Source organism: Mytilus californianus, unplaced genomic scaffold (genome assembly GCF_021869535.1).
Source record: "Mytilus californianus isolate M0D057914Y unplaced genomic scaffold, xbMytCali1.0.p SCAF_5, whole genome shotgun sequence".
NCBI lineage: Eukaryota > Metazoa > Mollusca > Bivalvia > Mytilida > Mytilidae > Mytilus > Mytilus californianus.
In genome coordinates, this window is record NW_026262701.1 from 15,669,684 (window position 1) to 15,681,684 (window position 12,001).

At 32.3% G+C, this 12,001-nt stretch overlaps 1 protein-coding gene across 1 annotated transcript in view; it reads left to right on the forward strand.

Annotated features, from left to right (window-relative positions):
- The window catches only part of LOC127703113 (origin recognition complex subunit 6-like), a 38,280-nt gene that overhangs the window by 22,869 nt on the left and 3,410 nt on the right, over window positions 1-12,001 (forward strand). The gene's annotated exons all lie outside the window — the stretch shown is intronic.

Sequence of the window (12,001 nt, forward strand, 5' to 3'; positions counted from 1 at the left end):
CCTGGCATGACACCCGAGACCCCAACTCTGAATTCCTTAAGAAAGTGGGCGGAAAGAAGTGTAGTTTCTTGTTAAAAAGTCCTATGTTTACACCTTCTAAGTCTGCGTGTCATTTGGAAAACAGAAAATATCATGTCATTATTCTTTTTAATTATATTGTTGAATCCATCGTCTTCACACATAATCATTGTTTATCATTGTCACGTTTTGTTGTATAATAATAGAAACTAAATTTGCGCTGTACCCATTTGTCAATATGAATGAAAGTAACCAGTGACGTAGTAGCCTCGTTCTGATGGACTTCCGGGATGGAAATATGCATATTTGACAGATCGATAAATCGTTGCATTAAAATACATATTTAACCAAATATTTGACACTTAAATTACTATCGATGTATTTTTGGGGAATGTTATGTATAAATAAACATTTTGAAACAAAAATTGAAAATTGTGTCATGTCTCCTTTAAAAACAGAGTTCAACTTAAAAAATATCAACCACTTTTCTGTTCTGACATCCTCACCTTGCTGTAAACTTGTGGTCAGATGACATTACCCATATAAGTTGATATTTCATGCAGATGACATGATATTGTTCCCAATCATGCCTTACTTTCTGATGTAATCATGTGACTGGTGGGTATTAAATGAGATCAGATCAGGAGAAAAGGACTTTCTCAGAAGTACTGTATTACATCAAAATAGTAAAACTTTACAAAGATCAAACATTTTCAAAATAAATCCAATGACTTCACTCCTCTGATGTCATACAACAATGGTGTTGTCAAGACAACAACGATAATGTAGCATCACTACAAACTGCTCAGAGTCTGAAAAGACCAGTTTTTGTGCTCGACCAGTAAAGTCGAGCACAGATTTTACTCGACTTGTCTCGACAGTACTTAACTGTACTCGACTTTGGTCTCGACTTTAATAAGTCTGATTCAGTAATTGATGATCTTGGTGTAGTCTGAAATGGTCTCGACCAAGGCTCGACCTGTCTCAACCAGTCTTAACCAGTCTCGACCTGTCTCGACTAGTCTTGACTTTCAAGTTTAGTCTCAACTGGTCTAAATCAGCCCATCTAACTAAATTAAATATTGATCTTACAAAATTCCAGGTTATTTGGTAGTTAGTTCATTACTGGGAAATTAAAGAAGTAAATTAATAGGTAAAAAAAAAAGCAAGAATTTTCAGTTTTGACTAAATTCAGATAGTCGTCTTTAATTATTTCTATAACTTTTTCAAATCAACTTGGATTTTCATAAAACTATACAGCTATCTCAATTATACATTGATCTTACTGAATCCCAGGTCGTTATGTAGTTTGGTGTATTTCTGTTAAATTTCTGAATTTAATTAATAGGTAAAAAAAGCTAGAATTTTCAGTGGGACTGAATTCAGCTAGTAAACTTTAAATTTGTTTATTATTTTTTCAAATTAACTTGGATTTTCATATAACTACACAGCTATCTCAGTTGTACATTGATCTTACTGATTCCCAGGTTATTATGTAGTTTGGTGTATTGCTGTCAAATTTAAGGATTAAATTAATAGGTAAAAAAAAAAGAGAGATATTTCATTTTGGTTAAATTCAGATAGTCAACTTTAATTATTTCTATAACTTTTTCAAATCAACTTGGATTTTCATCAAACTCTACATCTATCTCAATTATACATTGATCTTACTGAATCCCAGGTCGTTATGTAGTTTGGTGTATTGCTGTCAAATTTAAGGATTTAATTGATAGGTAAAAAACCGCTAGAATTTTCAGTCGACTGAATTCAGATAGTCAACTTTAAATTTGTTTATTACTTTTTCAAATTAACTTGGATTTTCATAAAACTATACACCTATCTCAGTTGTATATTGATCTTACTGAATTCCAGGTTGTTATGTTGTTTGGTATATTGCTGTCATATTTAAGGATTTAATTAATCAAGGTAAAAAAAGCTAGAATTTTCAGTTTGGACTAAATTCAGATAGTTATCTTTAAATATTTTTATAACTATTTCAAAGCAACTTGGATTTTCATCAAAATCTACAGCTATCTCCATTATACATTTATCTTACAAAATACCAGGTTATTTGTTAATTTGGTTTATTGCTGTCAAATTAAAATATTTCAGCCTTTTTTACCTATTACCTAAGTCCTTAAATATGACAGCAATACACCAACATACAAAACAACCTGGCATTTTGTAAGATAAAAATATAATGAAGATAGCTGAAAAGTTTGATGAAAATCCAAGCTGATTTCAAAAAGTTATAAAATTTTTAAAATGCCACCTTTGTTTTGTTAAAACAAGAATTTAATATAATCATGATAATAGAACTTTCATAGGAATCCTTGATAACCATTTGAAATAATTTTTGTCAAAATTAAAGACTTGGCATACAAGAAGCACTTTAATAAGGTTTAATTACATCAGTATATGTGTGTTTTACAGGTAAAAAGAAAGCCCTATATTTCTTAAACTCATGTATTACTTATCTGGTGAATTCAAAAGGCCTTGCGATTTAAGTTAAACAGGATGTTGCAATTTTGAATGAATGTTATTTAGAATTTAATACTCTCTGACCAGGTTGTGATCTTTTTAATGAGTTAGGCCAAAGCAGGAGGTATTACTTTATACTTCACCACTAATCAGAAGAACAATTTTATTAATTTCTATAATTTTTTATCCGCTTTTGATATATATTATATATACTATATCCCAAATTATAATAATAGATATATTTCTAATAGAAGGTTACGGGTGCGGGATTTTCTCGCTGCGTTGAAGACCCATTGGTGGCCTTCATGTGTTGTCTGCTCTCTTCATGTCTTGTCTGCTCTTTGGTCAGGTTGCTGTCTCTTTGACATATTCCCCATTTCCATTCTCAATTTTATTAAACAATTTCAGTGATTTAGTTGGCTGTTGTTACCTCATTAAAAAGATAATTATATAACTATTGTATAACCATGAAACCTAGTTTTTTTCAGGAATTTAGGAAAATTAGGTTTAAGAAAAAAAAAACACATGCCAAACCATATAAGATAATTTGATTTAACTATCTCTATTTGATAAATCTGAGAATCATGTAAGGATGTAAAAATCTGTTTTTAAATATATCTTTATCTTATTGTGACTGTTGCCATGTCAGTTAAAGAGAAATTTATTTTAACCGTTAATTTAGTTCGCATTGAATTCTTATAGTCACCTTTAAATTTTTTTATAACTTTTTCAAATCAGTATGGATTTTCATCAAACTTTTCAGCTATCTTTATTATATATTTATCTTACAGAATGACAGGTTGTTTTGTATTTTAGTGTATTGCTGTCAAATTTAAGGACTAAGGTAATAGGTTAAAAAGGCTGAAATTTTCAGTTTTGAATAAATTCAGACAGATACTTATAATTTAAATATTTAAATTTGACAGTAATAAACCAAATTAACAAATAAACTGGTATTTTTTAAGACAATTATATAATGGAGTATGGCATGGTATTGGTTGCAAAAATTTGATATTTTTCATTTAAATGCAATATTTTTTATTTAATTGGTATATTTCTTCATTTAAATGCAATATTTTTTATTCAAATGGTATAATTTTTCATTTAAATGGTATATTTTTTCATTTAAATGCAATATTTTTTATTCAAATGGTATAATTTGTCATTCAAATGCAATATTTTTTATTCAATTGGTATAACTTGTCATTTTGATGCAATATTTTTTATTCAATTGGTATAGTAGTTTTTGTCGAGCCTGCGACTTTTGTCGCAGAAAGCTCGACATAGGGATAGTGATCCCGCGGCGGCGGCGTTAGCTAACTTCTTAAAAGCTTTATATTTTAGAAGGTGGAAGACCTGGATGCTTCATACTTTGTATATGGATGCCTCATGTTACGAACTTTCCGTCAGTCACATGTCCAATGTCCTTGACCTCATTTTCATGGTTCAGTGACTACTTGAAAAAAAAAATCAGATTTTTTGTAATGTTAAATTCTCTCTTATTATAAGTAATAGGATAACTATATTTAGTATGTGTGTACCTTGCAAGGTCCTCATGGCTGTCAGACAGTTTTCACTTGACCTCGACCTCATTTCATGGATCAGTGAACAAGGTTAAGTTTTGGTGGTCAAGTCCATATCTCAGATACTATAAGCAATAGGTCTAGTATATTCGGTGTATGGAAGGACTGTAAGGTGTACATGTCCAACTGGCAGGTGTCATCTGACCTTGACCTCATTTTCATGGTTCAGTGGTTATAGTTAAGTTTTTGTGTTTTGGTCTGTTTTTCTTATACTGTATGCAATAGGTCTACCATATTTGGTGTATGGAATGATTGTAAGGTGTACATGTCTAGCTGGCAGGTGTCATCTGACCTTGACCTCATTTTCATGGTTCAGTGGTTATAGTTAAGTTTTTGTGTTTTGGTCCGTTTTTCTTATACTTTATGCTATAGGTCTACTATATTTGGTGTATGGAATGATTGTAAGGTGTACATGTCCAACTGGCAGGTGTCATCTGACTTTGACCTCATTTTCATGGTTCAGTGGTCAAAGTTAAGTTTTTGAGTTTTGGTCTTTTTTCTTATACTATATATATGCAATAAGTCAACTATATTTGGTGTATGGAAATATTCTATGATGTACATGTCAGTCTCGCATGTTTTATTTGACCTTGACCTCATTTTCACGGTTCATTGCTCAGTGTTAAGTTTATGTGTTTCAGTCTGTTTTTCTTAAACTATAAGCAATAGGTCAGCTATATTAGTTGTATGGAAGGATTGTAAGCTGTTCATGTCTGCCTGGCATGGTTCATCTGACTTTGACCTCATTTTCACGATTCATTGGTCAATGTTTAGTTTTCTTGGTTAAGTCTGTTTCTTAGAAACTATAAGCAATAGGTCAACTATATTTAGTGAATTGAATGATTGTAAGGTGTACATGTATTTCTCATTTGGTTTATATGACCTTGACTTCATTTTCTTGGATCATGTTAAGTTTATGTAATAGTTGTAGTAAAGCTTTCATTTAGGACTATCAACATAATATCAATGGTTAGTAAAGAAGGCGAGACATTTCAGCGTGTCCACTCTTGTTTTTATTTATATGCAATAATTGCATTATGGGAAATTCTTTGACGTCACAAGGTCAAATTTGCAACAACGTTTGTGATTGGTCAGTAATAGTTTGGATTTCTTCCCTTTCTTTCTAAACATGAGTGACCAAGAATTAAAAAAACGCATTGGAATATCACCCCTCTAACTAAATCTGGTGTTCGTGTGAGTTCATGCACTGGCAGGTCGAGCAAAAAATGCGAGTGACAAGTATTGATAATTACAACCTGTTCATGGATAGAAACAGATACCTGCGTGCATGGCAAAAACGCCTCCAATGAAAACCCTTTCTGAAGAAAATCCCCTACAGTCTACACATTGAAATAAAAAAAAAAAAAAATAGCTAGCCCCCCCTCCCCCCATATATGTGAGTATTGGCAGTAATGGTTATGGTGTGTGTGTAAGGGGAGGGGGAGGGGGTTCAGATCAAAGATTGTTTCTATAATTCTATATCTTTTAGTTTTTACCATTTCACTCTTTTCTTTATCCTTTGATCTCTATTATATTTGTCCTAAACATGCATGAAATATTTGCCACTGGACATAAGGCAACCAAAAAACAATCAACATATTCTTTATATTTCATCATTTCTTTATTATGTTATCTATAGGTTTGGTCCCGCCCCTTATCTATTTTTTGCACATTATTCTCTCTATGTAAACCCAATTCCTGTCCTGATAAATGGTGACTCATGCATAGCATCATATGTGGTTATTAAAACAAGAAACATATTCATATTGTAATAATTTACTGTATGCTTGGACTTATAGATAGATGTCATTAGTCCCAGATCATGCAATAAAGTAGGTCTTATAAAAATACAATAGCATTGTAATGATGATTATATATATATGTTCGTTTTGATCTATAAAGAGGTTAAACTCCTGACTATCCTACTGTCTGTCGATACATTTATTTTTGGCATTGCACTAGTCATGTCTTCTTTGACTGTCCATGACGTTAAAATACTAAATCCCTGGGATGTGTTTTAGTTGATTTTAGTCTCTGATGCATGATTTTTTATTATTAATTGTTTTGGCTTTTAACTAGCTGTCAGTAACTGCGAGTACTCGCAAATCGTACTTTCTTGTTTATTTAACCTGTTGATACTAATTGTATTGCTTTTTTGTTATTTAATGTTATTCAGGGTTATATCTTGTCTATATACCAGCTTTGATAAGTGTTTGGTATTACTATAAATTTTAACTTCGTACTATGAACATCAAAATTATTTATTTTGTAAAAATATTTCCTTTTTCTATTGGTACTGTACACGTATACCTAACAACAAAATTATTTTCATTTACTTGTGTTTAAAGTTATTGCAAATGGCAGATATTTTTGTCCGAGCATATTGTTTTTCTTTAATTGTTTAACATTTCTTACCGATATAACATGTTACTTTTATTATTCTTCCCTTAGTTTATTTATTTTGTATTTACATTATATCATAGGTCAAATTTATTTGTTCAGTGTATGTTCAATGGTGTTAATATGTCCTTTGATTAAGTTAAGCTATTTCAGTTGATATTTTATAGTGTGTCTTTCTATGTTGTGATGTTACACTTTTGTTTCAGAAAAAGGGTGAAGGTTTGGTACCATTAAAACGTTTAAACCCGCTGCATTTGTTTGCACCTGTCCTAAGTCAGGAATCTGATGTTCAGTAGTTGTCGTTTGTTGATGTGGTTCATAAGTGTTTCTCGTTTCTCGTTTTTTATATAGATTAGACCGTTGGTTTTTCCCGTTTGAATGGTTTTACACTAGTAATTTTTGGGGCCCTTTATAGCTTACTTTTCGGTGTGAGCCAAGGCTCCGTGTTGAAGACCGTACTGTGACCTATAATGGTTTACTTTTATAAATTTTGACTTGGATGGAGAGTTGTCTCATTGGCACTCATACCACATCTTCTTATATCTATATATATTTAACAATGCCAATTTTTGGGAAAAAAGGGTAGGGACAAGGCATTTTTAAAACATATTAATGGGGCGCGTATTTTTGTTCTTCGGTAGTGAGCCAGAAGAAGTCCGTTACTTTGAACACTATTGGGCTATTCCATGGTGGTCAGTTTAAATTTATAGATGAAGGATGGGGAAGGGAAGAGAGGGTATTATTATTCATTTTAATCTGTCGCTAATCATGCCTATTTTTCAGCTCTTACCAGGCAACCATATTCATATATGAAATCCTTCTGTCCCCCACCCCAACAAATAGATAAATATCAAATGGTTTTTCACTTATTTAACACAATTTTAAATTGATTGATTGTTTGTTGCTAATTTTTAACGCCCAGTGACAAATATTTCATGCTTGTTCAGGAAAACACGAATTTAGAAGTCAGGTATATAATATAAAAACGAAGAGATGGGATGGGATATGATTGGTAATAAGGCAACTATCCACCGGAGTTCAAATATGAAGTGGATGTAAGCAATTATAGACAATCGTAATGCCTTCAACATTGACAAAAACCTGATACTGTAAAGTCGTCTATGAAAGGCCCGATATGAAAAGTGTGAACAATTCAAACGAAAAAACTAATGGCCTAATTATACATAACAAAACAATTTACCAAATTTCAAATATGAGTCGAGACATGAACGAATGACAACCACTAAATTACAGGCTCCTGACCTGGGACAGGCAAATAAAAAATATGGTAGGGTTGATATAAAAACGAAGATGTGGTAAGATTACAAATGAGACAACTCTCGACAAGAGACCATATTACACAGAAATCAACAGCTATAAGTCACCGTACGACCTTCGACAGTAAGCAAAGCCTACACCGCATAGTCAGCTATAAAACGCCCCGAAATCACAAATGTAAAACATTTCAAACGAGAAAACTAATGGCCGAATTAATGTACAAAAAATGAACGAAACACAAATATGTATAACACAGCAACAAACGGCAACTACTGAATTACAGGCTCCTGACTTGGGTCAAGCACATACACACAGAATGTGGCAGGGTTAAACATGTTAGCGGGATCCCAATCCTCCCCCTAACCTGGGACAGTGGTGTAACAGTACAACAACATGTTTGTGAGCACTCAACCCATCCCGAAGCTGGGACAGTGGTGTAACAGTACATTAAAAAAACAACCTGCACTAATCAGTTATAATTAGTCAAAAGATCGGTACGAGACACACACAAAAAACTAACATTAAGACAATAGACACAAAGCACCGACATTAGAGTATTTTCAATTACTCAGTGGAAGTTTGCTCAAAGCTAATAATAACTAGTACTGAAATAAATCTTGTTCTCCCAGACTGAAGTATCAATCAGTACACAACGCGCAGCAAAGGATTTATTAAAAAAGAAAACAGTCTGAGAAACGTCTGGTTTACGTTGTATATAGATATAAGAAGATGTGGTATGAGTGCCAATGAGACAACTCTCCATCCAAGTCATAATTTGTAAACCATTATAAGTCAAAGTACGGTTTTCAACACGGAGCCTTGGCTCATACCGAACAGCAAGCTATAAAGGGCCCCCCAAAAATGACTAGTGTAAAACCATTCAAACGGGAAAACCAACGGTGCCGTCTAATCTATTTAAAAAAAAACGATATACTTGCATATAGATCCATATACAATGAAAGTTTTTAAAAAGTTGTGGTCCGAACGTTTTGACCATTGAAATTTTGCAATAGAAATAATAGTTAGGACCAGAAGATTTTAACAGCCAGTGCATGAACTCGCACGAACGCCAGATTTAGTTTGAGGGGCGATATTCTGACGCGTTTTTTAATTCTTGGTCACTTATGTTTAGAAAGAAAGGGGAGAAATCCAAACAATTACCGACCAATCACAAACGTTGTTGCAAATTTTGACCTTATGACGTCAAAGAATTTCCCATAATGCAATTATTGCATATAAATAAAAAACTACTATACCAATTGAATAAAAAATATTGCATTTGAATGACAAATTATACCATTTGAATAAAAAATATTGCATTTAAATGAAAAAATATACCATTTAAATGAAAAAATGTACCATTCAAATAAAAAAATATTGCATTTAAATGAAGAAATATATCAATTAAATAAAAAATATTGCATTTATTAAATGAAAAATATCAAATTTTTGCAACCAATAACATGCCATAATGGAGATAGCTGTAGATTTTGATGAAAACCCAAGTTGCTTTGAAACAGTTATAAAAAAATTTAAAGATAACTATCTGAATTTAGTCCAATCTGAAAATTCTAGCATTTTTTACCTTGATTATAATTAAATCCTTAAATTTGACAGCAATATGCCAAACAACATAACAACCTGGGAGTTAGTAAGATCAATATACAACTGAGATAGCTGTATAGTTTTATTGTCGAGCCTGCGACTTTTGTTGCAGAAAGCTCGACTTAGGGATAGTGATCCGGCGGCGGTGTTAGCTCACTTCTTAAAAGCTTTATATTTTAGAAAGTGGAAGACCTGGATGCTTCATACTTTGTATATAGATGCCTCGTGTTACGAAGTTTCTGTCTGTCACATGTCCATGGTCCTTGACCTCATTTTCATGGTTCAGTGACTACTTTAAAAAAAGTTAAGATTTTTTGTAATGTTAATTTCTCTCTTATTATGAGTAATAGGATAACTATATTTGGTATGTGCGTACCTTGTAAGGTCCTCTTACCCGTCAGACAGTTTTCACTTGACCTCGACCTCATTTCATGGATCAGTGAACAAGGTTAAGTTTTGGTGGTTAAATCCATATCTCAGATACTATAAGCAATAGGTCTAGTACATTTGGTGTATGGAAGGACTGTAAGGTGTACATGTTCAACTGGCAGGTGTCATCTGACCTTGACCTCATTTTCATGGTTCAGTGGTTATAGTTAAGTTTTTGTGTTTTGGTCTGTTTTTCTTATATTGTATGCAATAGGTCTACTATATTTGGTGTATGGAATGATTGTAAGGTGTACATGTCTAGCAGGCAGGTGTCATCTGACCTTGATCTCATTTTCATGGTTCAGTGGTCAAAGTTATGTTTTTGAGTTTTGGTATTTTTTTCTAATACTATATGCAATAGGTCAACTATATTTGGTGCATAGAAATATTTTATGATGTACATGTCAGTCTCGCAGGTTTTATTTGACCTTGACCTCATTTTCATGGTTCATTGCTCAGTGTTAAGTTTTGTGTTTTGGTCTGTTTTTCTTAAACTATTAGCAATAGGTCAAATATATTTGTTGTATGGAAGAATTGTAAGCTGTACATGTCTGACTGGCTTGGTTCATCTGACCTTGACTTCATTTTCATGGTTCATTGGTCAGTATTTAGTTTTCATGGTTAAGTCTGTTTCTTAGAAACTATAAGCAATAGGTCAACTATATTTAGTGTATTGAATGATTGTGAGGTGTACATGTATTTCTTGTTTGGTTTATATGACCTTGACATCATTTTCTTGGATCATGTTAAGTTTATGTGATAGTTGTAGTAAAGCTTTATATTTAGGACTATCAACATAATATCATTGATTAGTAAAGAAGGCGAGACATTTCAGCGTGTGCACTCTTGTGAAAATTCAAGTTAATTTGAAAAAGTAATAAACAAATTTAAAGTTAACTATCTGAATGCAGTCCGACTGAAAATTCTAGCTTTTTTTTACCTATTAATTAAATCCTTAAATTTGACAACAATACACCAAACTACATAACGACCTGGGATTCAGTAAGATCAATGTATAATTGAGATAGATGTAGAGTTTGATGAAAATCCAAGTTGATTTGAAAAAGTTATAGAAATAATTAAATTTGACTATCTGAATTTAACCAACATGAAAAATCTTTTTTTTTTACCTATTAATTTAATCCTTAAATTTGACAGCAATACACCAAACTACATAATAACCTGGGATTCAGTAAGATCAATGTACAACCAAATTAGCTGTATAGTTATATGAAAATCCAAGTAAATTTGAAAAAAAAATAAAGAAATTTAAAGTTGACTAGCTGAATTCAGTCCCACTGAAAATTCTAGCTTTTTTTACCTATTAATTAAATTCAGAAATTTGACAGCAAAACACCAACTACATAATTACCTGGGATTCAGTAAGATCAATGTATTATTGAGATAGCTGTATAGTTTTATGAAAATCCAAGTTGATTTGAAAAAGTTATAGAAAAAATTAAAGACGACTATCTGAAATTAGTCAAAACTGAAAATTCTTGCTTTTTTTTTACCTATTAATTTACTTCTTTAATTTCCCAGCAATGAACCAACTACCAAATAACCTGGAATTTTGTAAGATCAATATTTAATTTAGTTAGATGGGCTGATTTAGACCAGTTGAGACTAAACTTGAAAGTCAAGACTAGTCGAGACAGGTCAAGACTGGTCGATACTGAGTTGAGACTGGTCGAGCCTTGGTCGAGACCATTTCAGACTACACCAAGATCATCAATTACTGAATCCGACTTATTAAGTAAAATCGAGACCAAAGTCGAGTACAGTTAAGTACTGTCGAGACAAGTCGAGTAAAATCTGTGCTCGACTTTACTGGTCGAGCACAAAAACTAGTCATTTCAGACTCTGAGCAGTTTGTAGTGCATCAAAACAAATTGGAAATGGGTAGAAAAAAGAAAACATAAAGTTCCTTGCATTTTCTACTTTATTATGTCCCTTTATAAATGGAAAGATGGTAAATTTGCCGTTTATGCACTCTTTCTTTACTTTAACCAAATGTTATGAAACTTATACTCTATGCTTATTACCACCAAACACAGATCAAGTTCAAATTTGGGTGGTGTAACTTACACTGTTCTCAAGTTATGTCCCTTTATAAATGGAAAATTTGGCAAATTTGTCGTTTCCGCACTATAACTTGTGGTGTAACTTACACTGTTCTCAAGTTCCCCATTACTGTTTGTTATTGA